A 10674-nucleotide genomic window follows, 5' to 3' on the forward strand; every position below is an offset into this window, starting at 1 on the left:
CTCTGGTCTATAGTAGTGTACTATATAGGGAATAGGGCTCTGGTCTAAAGTAGTGCACTATATAGGGAATAGGGCTCTGGTCTAAAGTAGTGCACTATATAGGGAATAGGCCCTGGTCTAAAGTAGTGCACTATATAGGGAATAGGGTTCCACTTGTGACACATTCTGATGATGAATTCCCAGGGCCCTACAGTGAAGTGTGGGAGAGGTTTATAAGAGATTATTTTACTGCTTTTTCCCCTCCACTCGCTACAGCCCAAATAAACTAACTGTTATACACAGATATACATTATTAAACTAACTGTTATACACAGACATACTATTATTAAACTAACTGTTGTCACAGACATACATTATTAAACTAACTGTTATACACAGACATACATTATTAAACTAACTGTTATACACATACATTACATTATTAAACTAACTGTTATACACAGACATACTATTATTAAACTAACTGTTGTCACAGACATACATTATTAAACTAACTGTTATACACAGACATACATTATTAAACTAACTGTTATACACAGACATACATTATTAAACTAACTGTTATACACAGACATACAGTATTAAACTAACTGTTATACACAGACATACATTATTAAACTAACTGTTATACACAGACATACATTATTAAACTAACTGTTATACACAGACATACATTATTAAACTAACTGTTATACACAGACATACTATTATTAAAGCTCTTAACTCTTTACACACAGTATAAATGATTTAGAATGAGAAAATCTTCTGACAATGCTTCTCTATTCTGACGTCTGTGTGAATGAATGGGAGGGTGGTGCCTACGTCCCAAATGGTACGCTACACCCTGGGTAGTGCACTATGTAGGGAATATGGTGTCTCTCATCCACAGTAGCCTTTTGTCTTAGTCTCACTCCCTCTGGTCACACACGCATATACACACACGCACACACACACGCACACACACACGCACACACACACACACACACACACACACACACACACACACACACACACACACACACACACACACACACACACACACACACACACACACACACACACACACACACACACACACACACACACACACACACACACACACACACACACACACACACACACACACACACACACACACACACACACACACACACACACACACACACACACACACACACACACACACACACACACACACACACACACACACACACACACACACACACACACACACACACACACACACACACACACACACACACACACACACACACACACACACACACACACACACACACACACACACACACACACACACACAGATTGTAGTCCTAAGGGCAGACACAGAGACAGATAACCAGCCAGTTCTCAGTATTTGAATGGAACCAAAGCGTATATATAATGGTACAGGCCTAGAAGGCTGGTAACAAGCTAAGGTAGATAGACTGTGATGTATATAATGGTACGGGCCTAGAAGGCTGGTAACAAGCTAAGGTAGATAGACTGTGATGTATATAATGGTACGGGCCTAGAAGGCTGGTAACAAGCTACGGTAGATAGACTGTGATGTATATATAATGGTACGGGCCTAGAAGGCTGGTAACAAGCTACGGTAGATAGACTGTGATGTATATATAATGGTACGGGCCTAGAAGGCTGGTAACAAGCTACGGTAGATAGACTGTGATGTATATAATGGTACAGGCCTAGAAGGCTGGTAACAAGCTAAGGTAGATAGACTGTGATGTATATAATGGTACGGGCCTAGAAGGCTGGTAACAAGCTACGGTAGATAGACTGTGATGTATATATAATGGTACGGGCCTAGAAGGCTGGTAACAAACTAAGGTAGATAGACTGTGATGTATATAATGGTAAGGTGTAGCTATCTATCTCCCCCACTTCTACGTCTAGGGTGGAGGTTATCACAACAACCAACCTTTCAAACATACAGACACGCACGCACGCACGCACACACACACGCACACACACACGCACACACACACACACACAGACACACACACACACACCACGGATAAAGTTTTCACAACAAACACCCACAGCTAATCCTTCTGTTCACATTTCACATCCCTAAACAGTAGTAACCTTGACTCCAGCAGTAACCATGACACCAGCAGTACCCATAACACCAAGGCTGTGAAGTGTGAAGTGGGAGAAAGACAGGTGTTTGGTGCTTTGGCTCAGACACCTGGCTGGCCCTCCTTCTGCTCTAGCAGACAGAATCACTGACCTCATAACAGAGATAGTCTGTACAAGACTATACAAGATACTTCACCACCAAATCAAGGTTTGTCTATGTTTTTAAGTGTCCACATTGCTATTGCAAGCCTCCATCTTGTGTAGGTATAAATCTAGTCTTAGAAGAAAGGGACTAGAAGATTGGCAGTAACAGATTTCAGAATATTTCTGTGAGCACTGCTAGTAGTGTTCAAAGCCTGTCCTCTTTCTCTGTCATTCACACACCACAGCTACAATAACAAACCCTGTTGCCATGTTATTGTTCAAGAACCAAATCTCTATTCCACATGACATCAATATTGACCGTGCCATCGAATTACCTCATCGTTTACAACACCCTCAAACAGGAAGTGCTATTCATGGTTTCTGATCATGTGACATGAAACAGGAAGTAGGATAGACTCTTGCAGTGGCTTCCTCTCATTGGTCAAATATTCCTCCCACCATTTTAAAAGGGCCTGTGTTAATAAAAGTGTCTCAGAGTAGGAGTGTTGATCTAGGACCAGGTCCCCCTGTCCATTCATTTATTATCATTACTCATTATGATATAAAAGGGCTAATCTGATTTTAGATCAGTTTTCCTACTCTGAGACTCTTTGTTAATACAGACCCTGATGCATGGGCTGTGTGACTGTAATCTGATCCTAGATCAGTTTTCCTATTCTGAAACTCTTTGTTAATACAGACCCTGATGCATGGGCTGTGTGACTGTAATCTGATCCTAGACCAGTTTTCCTACTCTGAAACTCTTTGTTAATACAGACCCTGATGCATGGGCTGTGTGATTGTAATTGTTGTAGTCTGACTATGCCTGTCAGTATGGCTAGACTGTGAACCCTAACCCCAACCCTAACTGACTCCATCACATGGTGTTCTAGAATACATCACCCCCCCCCCCCCCCCACACACAATATAATTCTCCTTTACAACAGAATGTCCTCCATCTCCATCACATGGTAGAGCAGACAGTGTCCCCAGGCTGTGTGTTTATCACTCATATGACTGGAGAGTTCTGCTCTTTATGACCACACACTGTAATGGCCCCTATCTAAACCTTCTATGAGGACAGACTCATAATGGCCCCTAACTAAACATTATATGAGGACAGAGTCATACTGGCCCCTATCTAAACCTTCTATGAGGACAGAGTCATAATGGTCCCTAACTAAACCTTCTATGAGGACAGAGTCATAATGGTCCCTAACTAAACCTTCTATGAGGACAGAGTCATAATGGCCCCTATCTAAACCTTCTATGAGGACAGAGTCATACTGGTCCCTATCTAAACCTTCTATGAGGACAGAGTCATAATGGTCCCTAACTAAACCTTCTATGAGGACAGAGTCATAATGGTCCCTAACTAAACCTTCTATGAGGACAGAGTCATAATGGTCCCTATCTAAACCTTCTATGAGGACAGAGTCATAATGGTCCCTAACTAAACCTTCTATGAGGACAGAGTCATAATGGTCCCTAACTAAACCTTCTATGAGGACAGAGTCATACTGGTCCCTATCTAAACCTTCTATGAGGACAGAGTCATAATGGCCCCTAACTAAACATTATATGAGGACAGAGTCATAATGGCCCCTAACTAAACCTTCTATGAGGACAGAGTCATAATGGTCCCTATCTAAACCTTCTATGAGGACAGAGTCATAATGGTCCCTAACTAAACCTTCTATGAGGACAGCGTCATAATGGTCCCTAGCTAAACCTTCTATGAGGACAGAGTCATAATGGCCCCTAACTAAACATTCTATGAGGACAGAGTCATAATAGCCCCTAACTAAACATTCTATGAGGACAGAGTCATAATAGCCCCTAACTAAACATTCTATGAGGACAGAGTCATAATGGCCCCTAACTAAACCTTCTATGAGGACAGAGTCATAATGGCCCCTAACTAAATCTTCTATGAGGACAGAGTCATAATGGCCCCTAACTAAACCTTCTATGAGGACAGAGTCATAATGGCCCCTAACTAAACCTTCTATGAGCAAATCTAGCCATGAGAAAGCTTAAGCTGACTGTTCACACACACACACACACACACACACACACACACACACACACACACACACACACACACACACACACACACACACACACACACACACACACACACACACACACACTCACACTCTCACACACACACACACACACACACACACACACACACACACACACACACACACACACACACTCAACACATACATACATACATACATACATACATACATACATACATACATACATACATACATACATACATACATACATACATACATACATACATACACACACACATACCTATTTGTTTCCATGGGTCTGACGTCATGTGTTTCCATGGGTCTGATTTCATGTGTTACCATTGGTCTGACTCCATGTGGAAGTGTGTCAGACTCAGAGCAGGAAAAACTAAACGACTTAGTCAGACTATGGTTTCTGTGGTTACTACGGTTACGTCTCATATGGCACCCTAGTCCCTAAATAGGGGCTCTGGTCTAAAGTAGTGCACTATAAAGGGAATAGGGTGCCATTTGGGACACCAAATGTACTTTATGTTTTGTTCAAAGACCCCTGTGTGTGTGTGTGTGTGTGTGTGTGACAAAGTGAAAACATGTTTTGTTTTACCAATCTACACACAATACCCCATAATGACAAAGTGAAAACATGTTTTCAGAAATGTGTGCATATTTCTTCAAAAATTAAATAAATACCTAAATATCTAATTTACCTAAGTATTCACACCCCTGAGTCAATACATTGTAGAATCAGCTTTAGTAGAAATTACAGCTGTGAGTCTTTCTGGGTGAGTCTCTAAGAGCTTTCCACACCTGGATTGTGCATCATTTGCCCATTATTCTTTTCAAAATTCTTCAAGCTCTGTCAAATTGGTTGGTGATCATTGTTAGACAGCTATTTTCAGGTCTTGCCATAGATTTTCAAGTAGATTTAAGTCAAAACTGTAACTCTGCAACATTCACTGTCTTCTTGGTGAGCAACTTCAACGTAGATTTGGCCTTGTGTTGTAGGTTATTGTCCTGCTGAAAGGTGAATTAATCTCCCAGTATCTGGTGAGAGACTGAACCAGGTTTTCCTCTAGGATTTTGCCCATGCCTAGCTCCATTCTGTCTATTTTTTATCATGAAAAACTCGTCAGTTCTTAACGATTACGAGCATACCCATAACATGATGCAGCCACCACTTTGCTTGAAAATATGGCCAGTTGTCTTGGATTTGCCCCAAACTTTGTATTCAGGACAAAAAGGTAATTGCTTTGCCACATTTTTTGCAGTATTACTTTAGTGCTTTATTACAAACAGGATGAATGTTTTGGAATATTTTTTATTCTGTACTGTTCTGTAATTTTCAATTAGGTTAGTATTGTGGAGTAACTACAATGTTGTCGAACCATCCTTAGTATTCTATCGCAGCCACAAACAGACGCAACACACACACATACACGCAGACACACACACATGCAAACGCACACACACACACACACACACACACACACACACACACACACACACACACACACACACACACACACACACACACACACACACACACACACACACACACACACACACACACACACACACACACACACACACACACACACACACACACACACACACACCACACACAGAATAACAGTTGCTGCTTTCAAATTCAGGCGGGAGTGAAATGGTTGAGGGAATGTAGAGGATGAGATAAGTCTACTTAATTAACCCCTTTGAAGCCTGGTTTATTCTCAGAATTCTATTCCAGAACATTAGCAGTTCACGGACGGAATTAGGAAGCCCTTTATGATGTCATTCATTAGAATGAATTCATTCACAAAGCTTTTAGACTGTTCAAACAGACGGGTCTCAGACAGTAAGATTTGACGTGCTGAATCTAGGAGAGGCAGACAGCTGGCAGCATTAGATGTAGCATAGGGTGATAATTTGGACACAAGCTTAAACCTAGTAATACAAACTTGTGCCAGCTATAACATCAATCTTACGTGTGTCTATCCAAGAAAGATCACATCAGACAATTATTTCTTATCTGGGCTGGTCTTGAGAATATTCCCCTCGAGGATTAAACAAAAACGGTTTCCCCTTTAGAGGGTTCAGGAATGAAACTGTTAGGAGGGAGGGAGAGGAGAGGAGAGAGAGAGAGAGAGAGAGAGGAGAGAGGAGAGAGAGAGAGAGAGAGAGAGAGAGAGAGAGAGAGAGAGAGAGAGAGAGAGAGGAGAGAGAGAGAGAGAGAGAGAGAGAGAGAGAGAGAGGAGAGAGAGGAGAGAGAGAGAGAGAGAGAGGAGAGAGAGAGAGAGAGGAGAGAGAGAGAGAGAGAGAGAGAGAGAGAGAGAGAGAGAGAGAGAGAGAGAGAGAGAGAGAGAGAGAGAGAGAGAGAGAGACAGAGAGAGAGAGACAGAGAGAGGAGAGAGAGAGAGAGAGAGAGAGAGAGAGAGAGAGAGAGAGAGAGAGAGAGAGAGAGAGAGAGAGAGAGAGAGAGAGAGAGAGATAGAGACAGAGAGAGAGAGACAGAGAGAGAGAGACAGAGAGAGAGAGACAGAGAGAGACAGAGAGAGACAGAGATTTCATGTCCAGTCATGAGGGTTGCATCATCTTTCTTCTGCTTGACACTAACTCCCTTCACTATATTACACACACTAACTCCCTTCACTATATTACACACACTAACCCCCTTCACTATATTACACACACTAACTCCCTTCACTATATTACACACACTAACTCCCTTCACTATATTACACACACTAACACACAGTCCTCCACTCCTCCTGTGCTCAACAGCTAACCTAAACACACTGCCAATGACTGTTTATACTTAAAGGGGTCAGGTTTCTAATGTTCTGGCTTCTCCAAGTGTGTGTGTGTGTGTGTGTGTGTGTGTGTGTGTGTGTGTGTGTGTGTGTGTGTGTGTGTGTGTGTGTGTGTGTGTGTGTGTGTGTGTGTGTGTGTGTTCCTTGGGAAAGAGATTAGGTCATGGGAATCCAAGGGAGGAGAGAGAACCCTTCTACCCAATGCGTCCCAAATGGCACCCTATTCCCTATATAGTGCACTACTTTTGACCAGGCCCGTAGTGCACTACATAGGGGATAGGGTTTCATTTGGAACCAGGGCCTTGAGCCTAGCTCAGCTGCTATCATCTCTTCATCTCTCTACCACTCTCTCTTTCTCTCTTTACTTCTCTCACTCTCTCTATCACTCTCTCTTTCTCTCTTTACTTCTCTCACTCTCTCTATCACTCTCTCTTTCTCTCTTTACTTCTCTCACCCTCTTTCAATTCAATTTAAGGGGCTTTATTGGCATGGGAAACATATGTCAACATTGCCAAAGCAAGTGAGGTAGATAATATACAGAAGTGAAATAAACAATAAAGAAATGAACAGTAAACATTACACTCATAGAAGTTCCAAAAGAATAAAGACATTGCAAATGTCATATTATGTCTATTTACAGTGTTGTAATGATGTGCAAATAGTTAAAGTACAAAATGGAAAATAAATAAACATAATATGGGTTCTATTTACAATGGTGTTTGATCTCACTGTTTGCCCTTTTCTTGTGGCAAGAGGTCACACATCTTGCTGCTGTGATGGCACACTGTGGTATTTCACCAAATAGATATGGGAGTTTATCAAAATTGCAGTGTGCACATAGCCTGTCTTCTCTTGCGAGGCAGGTCTGCCTACGGCGGCCTTTCTCAATAGCAAGGCTATGCTCACTGAGTCTGAACAGAAGGCAAAGCTTTCCTTAAGTGTGGGTCAGTCACAGTGGTCAGGTATTCTGCCACTGTGTACTCTCTGTTTAGGGCCAAATAGCATTCTAGTTTACTCTGTTTTTTTTGTTAATTCTTTCCAATGTGTTAAGTAATTATATTTTGTTTTCTCATGATTTGTTTGGGTCTAATTGTGTTGCTGTCCTGTGGCTCTGTGGGGTCTGTTTGTGTTTGTGAACAGAGCCGCAGGACCAGCTTGCTTAGGGGACTCTTCTCCAGGTTCATCTCTCTGTAGTTGATGGCTTTGTTGTGGAAGGTTTGGGAATCGCTTCCTTTTAGGTGGTTGTAGAATTTAACGTCTCTTTTCTGGATGTTTACAATTAGCAGGAATTGTCCTAATTCTTCTCTGCATGCATTATGTGCTGTTCTCCGTTGTACACGGAGGATGTTTTGGCAGAATTCTGCATGCATTATTTGGTGTTCTACGTTGTACACGGAGGATGTTTTGGCAGAATTCTGCACGCAAAGTCTCAATTTGGTGTTTGTCCCATTTTGTGAATTATTGTTTGGTGAGCGGACCTCAGACCTCACAACCATAAAGGGCAATGGGTTCTATAACTGATTCAAGTCTCTTTTGCCATACCCTAATTGGGATGTCAAATTTTATGTTCGTTTTGATGGCAGAGAAGGCCCTTCTTGCCTGTTCATACCTGTTGCGATGATGTCAAGTCAGAGGTTTGTGTAGTTTTTTATTTGCTCTCGGGCAACGGTGTCTGGATGGAATTTGTTTCTCTAGTCCTGGAAACTGGACCTTTTTTGGAACAGCAGAATAGATTGGATCATGAGGATGGCTCATTGAAGAAAATCTAAATGTTAGTATCTTGCTATCTCTCTCCATTTCACGACCAATAATATTTACTCTCCTTCTTCAATATCTAATAACCACGTTATCCCCATGTGGTAAGACCCAGGCAGGCATGCCCCCCCCCATGTGTGATAAGAGCCAGACAGGCATGACTGGTATGGAAGGCTTGGCATGTCTAGATAAGACCTTTGGCATGCTCGACTTCACATACCGGTGGTCACGTTCTAGCCTAACACTTTGTGGTCAATTTAAAGGATTTTGACAACATTTTAATGACATACTGTATAATTAATGAGAAGTTAGAAACAGGTTCTTCTAGTTTCAGTAAGATGTGAGAACAACGAACAAGCAGGAATGTGTGATTGCATTCCAAATGGCACCCCATTCCCTATACAGTGCACTACTTAAGACCACAGCTGGTCATGCTGGTCAGTCAGTGGTGGGATTCTACAGTACAGTGTTCTCAGCTGGTCATGCTGGTCAGTCAGTGGTGGGATTCTACAGTACAGTGTTCTCAGCTGGTCAGTCAGTGATGGGATTCTACAGTACAGTGTTCTCAGCTGGTCATGCTGGTCAGTCAGTGGTGGGATTCTACAGTACAGTGTTCTCAGCTGGTCAGTCAGTGGTGGGATTCTACAGTACAGTGTTCTCAGCTGGTCATGCTGGTCAGTCAGTGGTGGGATTCTACAGTACAGTGTTCTCAGCTGGTCATGCTGGTCAGTCAGTGGTGGGATTCTACAGTACAGTGTTCTCAGCTGGTCAGTCAGTGGTGGGATTCTACAGTACAGTGTTCTCAGCTGGTCATGCTGGTCAGTCAGTGGTGGGATTCTACAGTACAGTGTTCTCAGCTGGTCATGCTGGTCAGTCAGTGGTGGGATTCTACAGTACAGTGTTCTCAGCTGGTCAGACAGTGGTGGGATTGTACAGTACAGTGTTCTCAGCTGGTCAGTCAGTGGTGGGATTCTACAGTACAGTGTTCTCAGCTGGTCAGTCAGTGGTGGGATTCTACAGTACAGTGTTCTCAGCTGGTCAGTGTTTAATTAGTAAATTGGTAGATGCAGTAACAAAAAGTGAGCCCGAGAGGGGGGGGGGGTGACCTGAGGCGCTCTGAGGTAGCCTACTAGAACAACAAAAACGATTATAATAAAGCATTGCATGCATTATCATCGCTTTACCTGTTTCATTAGCTTGGCATAGAGCAGTCAGTAGAGAGGGCTTGCTGAAGTTGCACACACACATTTGAAACGCATTTGATGCGATTCTACATCAGTTTAGATGACGAGAGACCTTCAGCAGAATGTTTGTAATATATCACAAATGATCGAAATGACAGGCTATAGTTTGACACTGACAAACTGAGAATCAGAGCTCAATAAAAACGACCTTGTCTTCAATCCATCAATAGCCCAGACCTCGGTGTGTGGAGACACGTATTGTACAATACGAGGAGGACATGTTTGTACTTAAACAGCTTTTCCTGTTTCACTAACTAACCCAATGATGCAGCTGACTCACAGGCGTTGGCCGATGAGCTAGTACCAAAAGCTTATCTCTCTGTTGTTTTACTTTTTAAAACAATACTGTTCGTTCAATAGGTCTATTTAGAAGTTCACAATGTGGTAGCCTACAGACAGATCAGTCTTATCTTTAAAGCAGGATCAGTGTTTTCCCACCATTGTTTTTGAAATATCACGAAAGGACTGCTTTGACTACGTGCTGTTCACTGACTGATTTACCGCGCGTTCTCAACTGTAGGCATGCCTTGTGATTGGGCTACACACAATCCACAGCTAGGCTATTTTAAATAA

This window comes from Salvelinus alpinus, chromosome 1, assembly GCF_045679555.1.
Source record: "Salvelinus alpinus chromosome 1, SLU_Salpinus.1, whole genome shotgun sequence".
NCBI classification, from domain to species: Eukaryota; Metazoa; Chordata; class Actinopteri; order Salmoniformes; family Salmonidae; genus Salvelinus; species Salvelinus alpinus.